This window comes from Ictidomys tridecemlineatus, chromosome 2 (genome assembly GCF_052094955.1).
Source record: "Ictidomys tridecemlineatus isolate mIctTri1 chromosome 2, mIctTri1.hap1, whole genome shotgun sequence".
Lineage (NCBI taxonomy): Eukaryota > Metazoa > Chordata > Mammalia > Rodentia > Sciuridae > Ictidomys > Ictidomys tridecemlineatus.
The window spans coordinates 214,006,879-214,021,943 of NC_135478.1; the positions used below are offsets into that span (position 1 = coordinate 214,006,879).

Below are 15,065 nucleotides of genomic sequence, written 5' to 3' on the forward strand. Positions count from 1 at the left end.
GGCAAAAAAACCCTTTAAAGATACAAATGGGTTTAAGCAATACTATACAAAATTGGTAAAATGGAAGTCATTTTGCCATTCCTGACCTTAAATTCCCCACTTCCTCTTTTCACATTTTAACCTCAAAAAGAAGAAAAGAAACTTTAATGGTTATCTATTACATCAATAATCCTGCACCTTGGTCTCTTAACACCTTTTGGACATGTGCCATTTAGGTACAATTAGAAATGCTGTAATCAACAATATGCTCTAGAGTATTCTGTTCTATATCATGGCTTAGATGTTCCACCAGTGTTGAACATATTTGAATGATTCAGACTGGTTTTTATCCGCTATATCTTTAAGGTATTTGTTTATCTCATGACTTCTTTCTTATTCAACTATGAGCAAAAAAAAAAAAAAATTCATAACTATGAACTTCCTTCTGATTTTTCTCACAAAACATGTGTGTGTATATACATATATGAATATATGTATATAAATATATATATTATATATAAACCTCATTCTCAGTAATTTCTAAATTGTCGGAAATTTCAGTTTTGATATTATTTTTTTTCTTTGACACAAAAACTACCTTCACACACCTTATAATGATGTTTGGGCCAAGAATGGACCACATATGTGACCGTTGTTTCATACATTATATGGTCTAATGATGTGGTAGCTGTTTTAGTTTGTGCAAGTGCAATCTATGGTATTGGCACAACCATGAATGACAACCATCTAATGACAAATTTCTCAGAATGTATCCCTGTTGTGAAGTGATGCATGGCTGTATTTAAAAAGTTTTTGTCTCCTACAAGGAGATGTCATTTTATTGTGCCTTGGTGATTAGAATGTAGCTGGTTCCTCTTTATAGGCTTTTATATTACTATGTTAACGATGGCAGTTTTTGAGGAAAGAAACAACGTATTGTGGAAGGGTTAAGTCTCACCTAACAGTGCCTGAGGAAGTCTTTTGCTATCCCAACCCTCGCCCAGTTATTGCTAGTGACCAGAATCATAGAGTCTCACAATGAAATCACTAAGGTTTAGTAATACTGCAATCCAACAAAAATAGTCACAATGCCATATAGCCAAATTGCACCATCTGTGCCATCAAAACTGAACACAATTCTATTACTTATCACAAACTAGTAATTGATGTTTTGCACCATAGCTAACAGAATCATAATTCATTTTTTTAATCTCACATAAATTCTGGTAAATTTTCTTGTCTTTGCAAAAAAAATAAATGGAAATTTGAAGGGCAATATTTTTCTGTATCCTTTCTTAATACGGTAAATACTTTGTTTGCTATTTAAGGTGGATTTTTCTCACCTGTTAACTCCAGTACTCTATTCCTCCCTGGACTGCTGAGTGCAGTCAACAGTGGCCAGCAGTGACTTGGCATAGAGGATGAGCCTGACTTCTCAGAGGGATTAGTTCCGTTTTGCGTTGAGGTCCCTCTTCATCCCAGAACACAGAACATATATTTGCTGCAGTAGCCTTGGAAATCGTGGGTACTATGAGAATGAATGCAAAGCAGTCATTGATGGGGAGAACGTTTGACCCCTATTCAACTATCCTGCTCAGAGAAATGTCACTCTGCATATGTTATTTATGTGTCATTGGTTAGACCTAAGAGGAGAGAAAATAAAGTACCTTTCTCTCTTTGTAAACATCACAGAGACTCTTTGAGCATGGCTTTTGAAGACCCGCTTGTCCCAGTTCTTCTACCAATCCTGTGGATGGTTTTGTGCACTGCTCAGCATCCTTGGGCCTCAAAATAAAAGATAAGAACTGCCGAGGAAAGCTGCCCTGTTACAGCGTTGAGCAACATCAATAAAATCGCTCATTTTACAGTGACCAAGGAATAGCTTAGAGAACTACAGATGCAAAAGATACGGAGCCATGTGACCCTGACTTCTTTTTCACTTTTTTTCTTTTCCATCTTGCAAATGATTTTGGGGGCAAGTGTAATTTATGGATTATAAGTCACAAAGTTTTCTAGGTTTAGAAATGATGTTTGTTTATATAGAAAATGTTTTTTAATAATATCTAAGTGATTACCTTTATTTAAGAGTACTTTCTGAGCCCAGGATTATAACTGTGCCTTATAGTCATTTATAGATTGATAGACTAATTAAAATGAGGAATACATAATTACAGCAATTAATTTGGAATGTAGTAGCCTGTGTCCTTTTTCTGGAACAAGAAATTTATTTCCCCAAAGGGATTTTTTATCAGTGTAAGTCCCACAGGAGGCTTCTACACAAATACACAGAATTATTCATCAGGAAGACTCTGTTTTGGAGAGTAGACATGGCCAAAGGCATATTGAGAAGGGATTTTGAAGACTTGGGTTCTTGTCCAAGTTCTTCCTCCAGCTCCATGGGTGGTTTTGTGCATGTCATTCAGCTTCCATTGGGCCTCAATTTATTTATCCTCAACATGAAGGAGTTAGCATAGAAATGTAAACTTCCTTATAACTCTAGAGACTGGGATGGATATGTTATCTACATTCCCCAAAAAACTGCAGACAAAAGATAAAATTACATAAATTTTATGAGAAACTTATGCCATTTCTTTCCTTTTATATAAATTTTCATGAAAAGTTGTTTCAACAGAAAGTATTTCTGTAATGAGAAATATATATCTCAAAAAAACCATTGGTCATCGGAAATTTCTGGGTAATCCAGTTTAAAGAACTGATTGTTTTATTATCCATAGGAAGTAAAAAAAGAACGTGTCTCTCACAGCAACACAAGGCCATGATGGAATATAGATTTTTGTAATCAAAATGGAGTAACTTCTATTCTTTTCATTTTTTTTAATGGTGGTAAAATGTACCATAACATAAAATCTACTGTCTGAGCCTCTTAAGTTCATAGTCCAGTGACATTAAGCATGTTCCTGTTGTCAGGTCGTCATCACCATCATTCATCTCCAGAACTTTTTTCATCCCGAAAAAGAGAAACTCTACACCTATTGCAGTAACTTCACATTTGCCCACCCCCAGGTCCTGGCAACTGCCAGCCACAATTTTTAATTCCCTGCATGGTGTTAATTCTCAAACCACACTTCTTCTCAAATATACATTCTGTACTGCCAGCCTCTTTCCTGCCTCTTGATGCTTTTATTCATGTCGTTACCATTTTTCTAAGCAATTTGCATTTTCTTCTAGGTCTAAACTGACACACGAAGCCATTCTAATTCTCACTGATCTTCATTTTCTCTAAAATTATATAGCATTGACAGCTGCTACTACAGGAATCAACATTTTTTTTATATAGTTCTAAGTTGTCTGCTATTGTCTGCGTTTATTCTGTGTGCTTTCCACCTAGTTACAAATTCTTGAGGGCAGAGATTTACAGAGCTGTTGAATAAATGCAGTCTTTTCATCAGATAGCAATGTCCTGGGTTTGAATACTTATAAAACTGGACAAGTTTAAAAACATGTCAAAGGAAGTTGGAAGCTTCTTCTAAAGAAAAGTCATCTTAGGCAAATAACTTGCTTTTCCAGTTGATCTTCATGCAGTGCAGTGGCTGACATCATGTTTTGGGAAGTGAAGCTGTGGATTCTGGAAGGAGGCCAGAGAGTCAGAGATCAGACAGAGTTCCAAGGCAGACACCAACTAGAATTAAGATGAGGCTTACAAGCAGATCACCCGTTATATGTGAAACTTGTGAGACCGTCTGCCTCAAATGGCAATGTTACCACAGACTCTTGATTGTATGTGTCAAAAGCACTCATTCAGCTGCACTGAAGTTTGAGTTTTTTTAGAAGAAGCTTAATGCATTGCTCATGCTCTGACATTAGATGGAAGTAGAGAGTTATAGACATATTCCAAAGAGCCAACCAAGGTCACAGAATCTGAAGACCTAAGGATCTTTACCCTAAGTCAGAACACAGGATGGATTTATATCAGTCTGACCAGAGGTTTAGCAGATCTATCAGTCTTTTGGGGTTCATTGTTTTCTCCCAGTTAATTTCTGATATTTCTGCTCTTGTCTTTAATTTTGCTTGCTTTGATTTTACTTTGCTCTTCCTCCTCCATAGTTTATTACCATAAATGTTTCTTTGATTGACTTCAGATCTTTTTTTTTTTTTGCTAATACTTGCATTTAATAGTATAAGTATTCTTCCAAGCTGGTTTAGCTACTTCCCATAAATCTTGATATATTTTCATTTTCACTTAGTTTCAAATAACTCATTTTCACTTAATTTCCGAAATATTTAAGTCCTGTTATGGAATGAATGTTTGTGTCCTCCCCAAATTCCTATGTGGAATCCATAACCCTTAGTGTTATGGTGATGGAGGTGGGGCCATTGGAGGTTATCACATTTAAATGTGGCATTGAGAGTGGTATGGCCAGTATGGGATTGAAATTCTAAGAAGAAAAGGAAGAGAGACCAGAGCTCTCTTTCTCCATCACAAGAAGGCACAGCAAGAAGGTGACCTTGTGCAGGTGAGAAAGTGAGCTCCAGCCAGGAACTAAATCTACTGGCACTTAAATAGGCTTCCAGAACTGTGAAAAATTAGTTTCTATTGGTTAAGTTATGCAGTTGATGGCATTTTGTTATAGCAGCCTGAGAGGACTACTACATTTCCTTGGAGAATTTTTTCTTACTCATGGGTTACTTAAAAGAATACTGTTTTGTTTCCAAGTATTTGAGTATTTTCTTGTTACCATTTGTGATTAATTTATATTTTAATTCCATCATGGTCAGAGAAAATATATTGTCTGATCTTGATTATTTTAAATTTGTTAACATTTGTTTTATGATTCAGGACACTGATTTGAAGAATACTCCATGAGTATTTGAGAATGTTTACTCTGCTTTTTTAGGGGAGGGAACATTCTATAGCTGTCATTGAGCTCAGGTTGCTTTGGTACCCTTAGTGCCTGGCTGATTTTCTCTCTATTGCTCTATCAGTTACTGAGGAGGAGGTTTGAAGCCCCTAGTTGGGCTTAACTTTTTCTCCCCAGTTCTATCAATTTAGCTTCATGTGTTTGAATACTGTGTTTTTAGGTTCATTCACTTTTGAATTTGGTAAGCATACTTCAAAAACTGATCCTTTGATCATTTTGTAATATCCACATTCAATCCTGGTAATTTTTATATTTTTTATTGCTTTTAAGTTCCATTTTTTTCTGATATTAATATAGATACTCCATCTTTCTTTTCCTCTGTATGGACGTGGCCTATCTTTTGAAATCATCTTACTTTTAACCTATCTATATCATTATAGACATCAATATATTGAGCATTGTTTCCTCCATCTCAGATGATCTCTGCTTTTTACCTGATGTGTTTCAACCAGGGTTGCCAAACTAGAACCCGTACCCTGTGAACTATACTTCCTATTAGTTAAAAATAATTTTCATATTTTTAAGGACTTGTAAGAAAACAAACATAGAACAATATGTAAAGGAGAGATTATATGTCCTGAAAAGCCTAAACTACTTGCTGACCATTTACATGAAATGCTTGATTCCTCCCATTTTAGACCGTTTATACTTAATATAATCATTAACATATTGGACTTTATAATTGCATATTTGTATTTATAGGTGGTGTTGAACATTTTTTGTTCATTTTTTGTTCTCACCTTCTAGTACTCCAATTATACACATGCTGATGTTCTCTTAATGGTGTCTAGCATTTCTCTGATGCCCTGTTCATTTTTCTCCTTTTTCCTCTATATCCTTCAGATTGCATAATTCTTATTAATCCATCTTCCAGCTCACTGATTTTGTGTGTGTGTGTGGGGAGGGGTAAGTATGACCTCTGACCCTCTCTATTAGTTTCTGCTCTTTTCCTGTGGGTAGATCATGTTTGCCTGGCTCTTTGTATGTCACAGAACTTTTTCTTGAACCCAGAGATTTTAGATATTGTTGTAGCAACATGAATATGTGAATAGCAGTACTTCTGTCTTTAGGGTTGGCTTGTGTTGTTTTTAACTTATTATTTTAGTGAGTTGGTTGGATTATTTTGGTGAAATGTATTTCTTCTGCAGCTTGAGGTCTTTAATATTACTCTTTAGAAGCATTGCACAGTCACTGAGATGAGGATAGTTTCATCAGGCCTCTCTATGGCTGTCTCTAGACTTGATTTCTCTGTTAAGCTGTCAGTCTCTTGATATCACACACAGATTTTAGGCTTCAGTAATTATTTACTGAACTTAGTTTTCTTTGTACAAATTTTCCTAGGAATTACTTTACTCTCTGAGATATAATGGTGATCCTTCTTTGAGTTTTTAGTATTCTTTCCAATTGTAAGATTTACTTTCCAGAGTTCTCAAATTGTTGCTTTATATTTTCTGTCCAAAAATTTTAGTTGCAATCAGTGGGAAAGATAAGGTGGATTTAAGTGAAATATTAGTGTATGTAAATAGTCCTTTGAGTTTGGCCTCTTTTTCTAAAAATAAGCATAGATTCTTCCAACAAACCATTTATCATGGTTTGTGGCCAGTAACTTTTTTCTTGTTATAATAATTGATTTTCTATTTTAGGGCCATTTGAATTTATCCATTTACCAATTGATGGGTATCTGGATTGTTTCCATTATTTTGCTTTTGTTTTTGCTGTTATGAATAAGGTTACTGTACTAAATATGTTTTTGTTTAATTTGAGTAAATAAATACCTAGGAGTAGCATCACATGGTTTTATGATAACTCTATGTTTAAGTTTATAAGAAACTGCCCAGTGGTTCTCCAACTAGCAACCTATGCTGTTTTCAGTTGCTCCATATCTTTACCAACAATTTGTATTATCAATCTTTAGATATATTTTTTGAGAGAGGAATTTAATTCATTAATTTTTATACTTTTGGTTGTATTAATACATGTCTTTAAGGCTCTAAATTTTCTAATCACTGATGAAAATATATACCACATATCTCACATATTTAATATACAGCAATAATAATAATAATAATGTTATTATTATTATCTTTAAAATTATGGAACTTTGAGTTAAATTTATTCTTTCACCCTCTGTTGTTTAATAGAAAGCTTTAAAATTTCTAAGTGAAAAGATCTTTAAATATATTTTGTCAACTTTTATCTATCTTATTTTGTGATCAGGAATCTTGGTTTGTAATATTTCTATTTTTGGAAGTTTCTGATGGATGTTTTCTTTTGACCCCCAACTTTTTTGCATGTGTCAGGTATGCATGAGAAGGAAGTATATTCCTTGTTATTGAGGTGTAAAGACTGATATTTATACACTAGAACTACCATATTGGTTATGTTCTTTAAGTCTTCAATGAATTTATTTTTTCCCCACTTAATGCATCTTGTAATGAGAGTGGCATATTAAGAATTCTTATTATATTTTCATTTATAACTCTTTGCATGTCTGGCAGTTTTGCTTTATATAAATTGTTACTGAGTTTTTTGGTCCTTAGATAATCTTACTTGATGTGAATTTCATGTGAATTTTGGCTTTCCATACTGGAGAGAATCTGCACCATGACAGCCAGAGGAATGAGAAGTTGTGCTCCATTTGTGTACAATATGTCAAAATGCATTCTACTGTCATGCATAACTAATTAGAACAAATTAAAAAGTGCACTTGGTTGTCATGTTTAATGTTTTTGAGTTTTAATTTTATTTTTGGCTGGTGTAATTATCACTACCTTTGTTTTCTTTCTGGTTGTAGTTGCCTGATACACTTTTACTCTTTCCTTTGTTTTCAGTCTTTTTTTTTCTTTTTGGTGTGTCTCTTAATTATGGAATATAGTTTAATAATTTTAAGTTTATTATCTTATTTTAAATATTTTAAATTTAAAATATTCTACTTTTACTGTATGAGTTAAGCTTATATTTGTTAATATTATAATATTGCAATCAGGTATATTCATTGTGTTGCTCTATTTGATGGACTTTTTTTTACCCTAATTAAAAATAATTAAATAATTTGACTTTTCTTTTGATGTTTAGAGATATATACATTTCTTATGTTAGTGTTAACTGAATAATAATTTAGAGGTTCTATTTTTCTGTTTTCATTTTATTGGGTACTGGGGATTGAGCCCAAGGCTACTTTACCACTGAGTTAGATCCTTTTTATTTATCTATTTACTTTTTAAATATTTTTTTAGTTGTAGATGGACACAATATCTTTATTTTGTTTATTTTATTTTATTTTATTGTGGTGCTGAGGACCGAACCCAGTGCATCACACGTGAAAGGCAAATATTCTACCTCTGAGCCACAACCCCAGTCCCAGATTCTTTTTTTTTTTTTTTTTTTTTTTGAGACAGAGTCTCATTTAGTTGCTGAGGCTGATCTCAAACTGTGACCCTCTCCCTCAGCCTCCCAAACCTCTGGTATTACAGGTGTGTTTGCCTTGCTCTGTTTTTGTTTTCAAATGTTGATTTGAGTTGTCAGTTTTTAACTTTAGCTTCTATCTATTGCCTGTGAGACAATGAGCTTATTTTATTTTCCCTTAGTTCCTCTCTTCATCTTCCATTTTTTAGATGTATTATTTATACTTGGTCATAACTTATATTGTACTTCATGAATCATATACAGTATTATTTTCTCACTCAGTTCCCAGCTTTATTGTAGTCTTAGACTATTACTTACCTATTTACCATAATAAATACATAGGCATAATTTAACATAACAAGTAAATGATTTAGCATGTGAACTAGTTAAAGTTGGCATAATTTGACATACATGCAGTCTTATCCTGGTTGAATGAAATTTATCTTCTAGTGTAGAAGTCTGGAAACTATGATCCTTCTGCTAAGCCTAGCCTTCTATGGGAGAAGTTTGGCTCTACCAGTTTGTTTGAGTCTATGGCTACTCTTACTCTTCAAATCAGTTGAAACAACAGGGACTGCAAAGTGGAAAACATTTACTATCTGTCCCTTTATAAAACCATATTTGGCATCTCCTGTTCTTGTAGGTTTTCTAAATTAAGCTCATGGTTATAGAATTTTGTAATATAATTGAACGTTTAAAACTGTTTTTCTCTGACCTTTACACTAAATGTATAGTTTGGTTGGACATAAAATTCTTCACAACTTCTTTACTTCAAGGTTTTTTAAATTTTTATTCTCCTGTTGCCTTTGTTGTTTTTGGATATTCTGTTGTCAGGTTAACACTCTTGTTCTTATCATGTATTTGCATTTTACCTGATCTTTACACTTGCAATGAAGCAGTGGAACTGACTTTTGGAAATCTATGGTGTCAAATGTTTTTACCAATTTATGTCTCAAAATTGATTCTTATGGGTCAATTTCTCATGTACCTTGTTGGTTCTTATAATACGTAAATTAGGTCCTCCAATAACATGTATATTGCATCTTCATAGTATATCTTCCACTTGGTTAAAAATATTTTTTTAGTTATACATGGACACAATACCTTTGTTTTATTTATTTATTTATGTGGTGCTGAGGATCAAACCCAGTACCTCACAAGTGTGAGGCAAGTACTCTACCACTGAGCTACAGCCCCTGGATCTGTATCTTCCATTTTTGCATCTCTTTATCTGATCCTTTTGTCAGTTTTCTGATACTTAATGTTACTTTTGTCTCGGTTTCATTCTCTTGTTTATCTGAAACTTTTTTTTAGCATTCTCTGATTTTTTATATTCCTCCTTCAATGCTATATAATCAAATCATTTTTAATGTTTAAAATTCTTTTTAGATATATATGACAGTAGAGAGTTGTATATTTAATTTTAATTAGGATCCCATTCTTGTGGTTGTACATGATGTGGAGTTCCACTGGTGGTATATTCATATGTAAACAAAGGAAAGTTATGTCTGATTCATTCTACTATCTTTTTTATTCCCATCCCCCCTTATTTCCCTTCACTCCTTTTTATCTAATCCACTGAACTTCTAATTTCTCTGCCCCACTCCTTGTTGTATGTTAACATCTACATATCAGAGGGAACATTCCACTGTTTTTTTTTTAATTGGCTTATTTCACTTAGTTCCATCCATTTAACAAAAGTCATAAAGTCATTTTCTATGGCTGAGTAATACTCCATTATGTATATATGCCACGTTTTCAATATCAATTCATCTGTTGAAGGGCACTTTGGTTGGATCCATAGCTTAGCTTTTGTGAATTGAGCTACTGTAAAAATTGATGTGGCTGTATCACTGTATTAGGCTTATTTTAAGTCTTTGGGATATATATACACAGGAGTTGTATAACCGAATCAAATCTAGTTTTTTGAAAAATTTCCATACTGCTATCTAGAGTGGTTGAACCAATTTTCAGACCCACCTTCGGCATATGAGAGTACCCTTTCCCCTACATCCTTGCCAACACTTTTGTTGCTTGTATTCTTGATTGTTGCCATTCTGACTTGAGTGAAATGAAATCTCAGTATAGTTTTCTGTAATCAATAGAGAAGTTGAACATTTTTTCATATATTTGTTGACTATTTCTTCTTCTGCAAAGTGCCTGTTCAGTTTCTTTGCCCATTTAGTAATTGGGTTATTTGTTTCTTTGTTGTTAAGTTTTTGAGTTTTTCATATACCCTGGAGATTATTTCTGTATCTCAGGTGTAGGGAGCAAAGATTTTCTCCCATTCTGTAGGCTCCTTCTTCAAATTATCGGTTGTTCCTTTCTGTAAAGAAGCTTTTTAATTCGATACTGTCCCATTTATTGAGTCTTGATTTTAATTCTTGAGCTTCAGGAGTGTTATTGAGGAAGTAATTTCCTAAGCCAACATGATGGAGGGTTGGGCCCCACACTTTCTTTTAATTGGTTCAGGGTCTATGGTCTAATGATACACTTTGAGTTAAGTTTTGTGTAGGGTGAGAGAGAGGGGTTAAATTTCATTTATGTATATCTGTATTTTCATGTTTCCCAACACCATTTGTCTTTTTTTTTTTTTGATGCTGTAGATGGAACCCAGGGCCTTGTGCATGTGAGGCAAGCACGCTACCAACTGAACTATATCCCCAAACTCCTAGCACCATTTGTTGAAAAGCCTATCTTTTCTCCAATGTATGTTGATGGAACCTTTGACTAGTGTGAGATAACTGCATTTGTGTGAGTTTGTCTCTGTGCCTTCTCTTCGTTTCCATTGGTCTTCATGTCTGTCTTGGTGCCAATACCATGCTGTCTTGTTACTAAAGCTTTGTAGTATAATTTATGGTCTGGTATTGTGATGCTTCTTGCTTTACTTTTCTTGCTAAGGGTTGCTTTGGCTATTATAGGCCTCTTGTTTTTCTCTGACTGCTTTTTCTATTCTATGAAGAACATTAGTGGAATTTTATTAGGAACTGCATTAAATGTGTATATTGCTTTTGATAGGATAGCCATTTTGACAATATTAGTTCTACTTATCCAAGAATATAAAAAAATCTTTCCATATGTTAAGGTGTTTTCAATTTCTTTCTTTAGCGTTCTTTAGTTTTTATTGTAGTGGTCTTTCACCTCTTTTGTTAGATTGATTCCCAAGGGTTTTTTTTTTTTTTGAGGATATTGTGAATGGGATAGTTTTCTTAAATTTTCTTTCAGATGATTCATCATTGATGTATAGGAATGCAATTGATTTACGGGTATTAATTTTACATCCTCCTACTTTGCTAAACTCGTTCATTAGTTCTAGAAGTTTTTTGATGGATTTTTTGGGGGGACTTCTATATATAGGATTATGTAATAGGCAAATAGGGATACTTTTTTTTAAAAGAGAGAGGGGAAAGAGAGAGAAAGAAAGAAAGAGAGAGAGAGAGAGAGAGAGAGAGAGAGAGAGAGAGAGAGAGAGAATTTTTTAATATTTATTTTTTAGTTATTGGCGGACACAACATCTTTGTTTGTATGTGGTGCTGAGGATGGAACCCAGGCCGCACACATGCCAGGCGAGCGCGCTACCGCTTGAGCCACATCCCCAGCCCAAATAGGGATACTTTGAGTTCTTCTTTTCCGATTTATATCCCTTTAATTTCTTTCTTTTGCATAATTGCTCTGGCTAGAGTTTAAGGACTATGTTGAAAAGAAGTGGTGTAAGAGGGCATCCCTGTCTTCTTCCAGTTTTTGGAGGGAATGCTTTCAATTTTTCTCCATTTAGAATGATGTTGGCCTTGGGTTTGACATATATACCTTTTACAATGTTGAGATATGTTTCTACTATCCCTAGTTTTTCTAGTGTTTTGAACATGAATAGATGCTGTATTTTGTCAAATGCTTTTTCTGCATCTATTGAGAAATTCATATGGTTCTTTTAAGTCTATTGATGTGGTGAATTATGGTTACTGATTTCTGTATGTTGAGCCAAACTTGCATCCCTGAGATAAAACCCACTTGGTCATGGGGAACTGTCTTTTTTTTATATGTGATTTGTCAGATTTAAGAAGTTTTGCATCTATGTTCATCAGGATATTGGTCTGAAGTTTTCTTTCTTTGATGTGTCATTGTCTGGTTTTGGTGTCAGGTGATACTAACTTCATAGAATGAATTTGGAAGGGTTCCATCCTTTCCTAGTTCATGGGATAATTTGAGAAGGGTTGATTTTAGTCCTTCTTTGAAGGATTTATGCTTGATTTTTCTTCTAGTGTAGTTCTTCCCTTTGCTTGTAGAACTCAGCTGAGAATCCATCTGCTCCTGGGCTTTTCATTGTTGGTAGGCTTTTGATGGTATCTTCAATTTCTTTGTTTGAAATTGACCTGTTTAAATTTTCCATATCCTCCTGATTCAATTTGGTAGGTCATGTACTCTAAAAATTTGTTGATGTCTTCAATATTTTTTTGCTTTATTGGAGTATGAATTTTCAAATAATTTCTGATTATTATCTGTACTTCAGTAGTGTCTGTGATATTTCCTTTTTCATCATGGATTTTAGTAATTTATATTTTTCCCCTCTTCCTACTGATTAGCTTGGATAAGGGTTTATCAATTTGATTTATTTTTTCAAAGAGCCACTTTTTGTTTTGTTGATTTTTAAATTTTTTTTGTTTCAATTTCATGTATTTTGGCTCTGATTTTTATTATTTTCTATCTTCTACTGCTTTTGGTGTTGATTTGTTTTTCTTTTTCTAGGGCTTTGAGATGTAATGTTTGGTTATCTGTTTGGTGATTTTTTTATTCTTTTAATGAATGAGCCCAATTAAGTGAACTTTCCTCTTAGAGCCACTTTCATAGTATTCCAGAGATTTTGATATGTGGTATTGCTATTCTCATTTAACTCTAAAGTATTTTTTATTTCATCCCTGATAACTTCTGCTGTTTGATAGCATATTATTTAGTTTTCAGTTTTAGTTAGAGTAGCTTTTATCATTAATTTCTAATATGTTTTCATTATGATCTAATAGAATGCAAGGTATTAATCTCTTGTTTTGTATTTGATAAAAGTTGCTTTGTGGCATAAGATATGTTCTATTTTAAAGAAGGAACTCTGTGCTACTGAAAAGAAAGTGTATTCAGTTATTGATGGATGAAATATTCTACATATGTCTGTTAAGTCTAAATTATTGTATTTTTGAGTTCTATAACTTCTTTATTTAGTTTTTGTTCGGAAGATCTACCCTGTGATGAAGGCATGTTTAAGCTACCCAATATTACTGTATTGTGGTCTACTTGATTCTTGAAATTGAAAAGGGTTTGATATACACAGTGCTCCATTGTTTAGGGTATAAATTTTTATAATTGTTATATCTTTTTGATGTATAATTCCCTTAAGCAATATGAAATTACCTTCTTTGTCCCTTCTGATTAACTTTTTTTTAGAGTCCACTTTATCTGATATAAGGATAAAAACCCCTGCTTGTTTATGAGATCCATGTGAATGATGTTTTTCCCCATCCTTTACCTTCAGTCTATGGATGTCCTTGCCTATGAGATGGGTCTTGGAGAGAGTATATTGTACGGTCTTGTTTTTTAATCCAATCTGCCAATGTATGTCTTTTGATTGATGAGTTTAGGCCATTTACATTTAATATTATTATTGAGAAATTGTTTTTATTCCCTGTCATTTTGATTTATTTCTGGTTTTTAAAGTTGGAATTAGTTTCTCCTTTGATTGACTATTCTTCTAGTGTAGTTCCTCTCTTTGCTGTTTCTCATTTTTATTTTTCATTTCTTCTTCATGAAATATTTTATTAAGTATATTTTGTAGTGCAGTCTTTCTAGTTGTGAATTCTTTTAACTTTGTTTATCATGGAAAGTTTTTATTTCATTGTCATTTTTGAAGCTAAATTTTGTTGGGTATAATATTCTTGGCCAGTATCCATTTTCTTTCAGAGGTTGGTGTATATTATTCCAAGATCTCCTAGTTTTGAGGATCTGAGTTTAGAATTCAGCTGAGATCTGGAGATTGGTTTTCCTCTAAATGTGACCAGTTGTTTTTCTCTAGCAGACTTTAAAATTTTATTCTTATTCTATATGTTAGGCATTTTCATAACAATGTGCCTTGGTATGAGTCTGTTGAAATTTTGTATGTTTGTGGTCCTGTCGGCCTCCTATATTTTCCATTTTATTTTTGATATTTGAAAAATTTTCTGATATTATTTCATTGAAAAGATTGTGCATTCCTTTGGTTTGTATCTCTGAGTCTTCATCTATCCCAATAAATCTTATATTTGGTATTTTCATGTTATCTCATATTTCTTGGAAGTTCTGTTCATGTTTTCTTAACATCTTTTGTCCATGGTTAACTTTATTTTCAAGATTATATATTTTGTCTTTATTGTACGAAATTCTAGTTTTCTGTTGGTGCTTTCCATTGAATTTTTAATTTGGTTTATTGATTTTTTCATTTCCAGGATTTCTGCTTGAATTTTTTTTTCAGAATCTCTATTGAAGTTATCTTTTCCGCCCCATATTTTCTCTCTGATATCATTCCTTACATCATCCTTTACTTTGCAGATCAGTATAACTATGAACTTTCTCTCCTCCTCTGATATTTCTTCCACTGTGGTGTTGATGGATTCTGTTATTGAAGTATTTTGGTTTGTTTGGGTGGTTTGTTTGTTTGCTTTTTCATGTTGTTTCTGTGTCTACCAATCTAACGGTATGTAACTGAGGAATTAGATTTTCTAACCTGTGGACTTATAGTATCCCTGAAGTATTTCAGTCTCACTGTCTAGGGGGAGACAAATA

At 33.4% G+C, this 15,065-nt stretch overlaps 1 long non-coding RNA gene across 4 annotated transcripts in view; it reads left to right on the forward strand.

Annotated features, from left to right (window-relative positions):
- Positions 1–15,065, forward strand: part of LOC110598845 (uncharacterized) — a 241,725-nt gene that overhangs the window by 186,556 nt on the left and 40,104 nt on the right. The window lies entirely within an intron of this gene.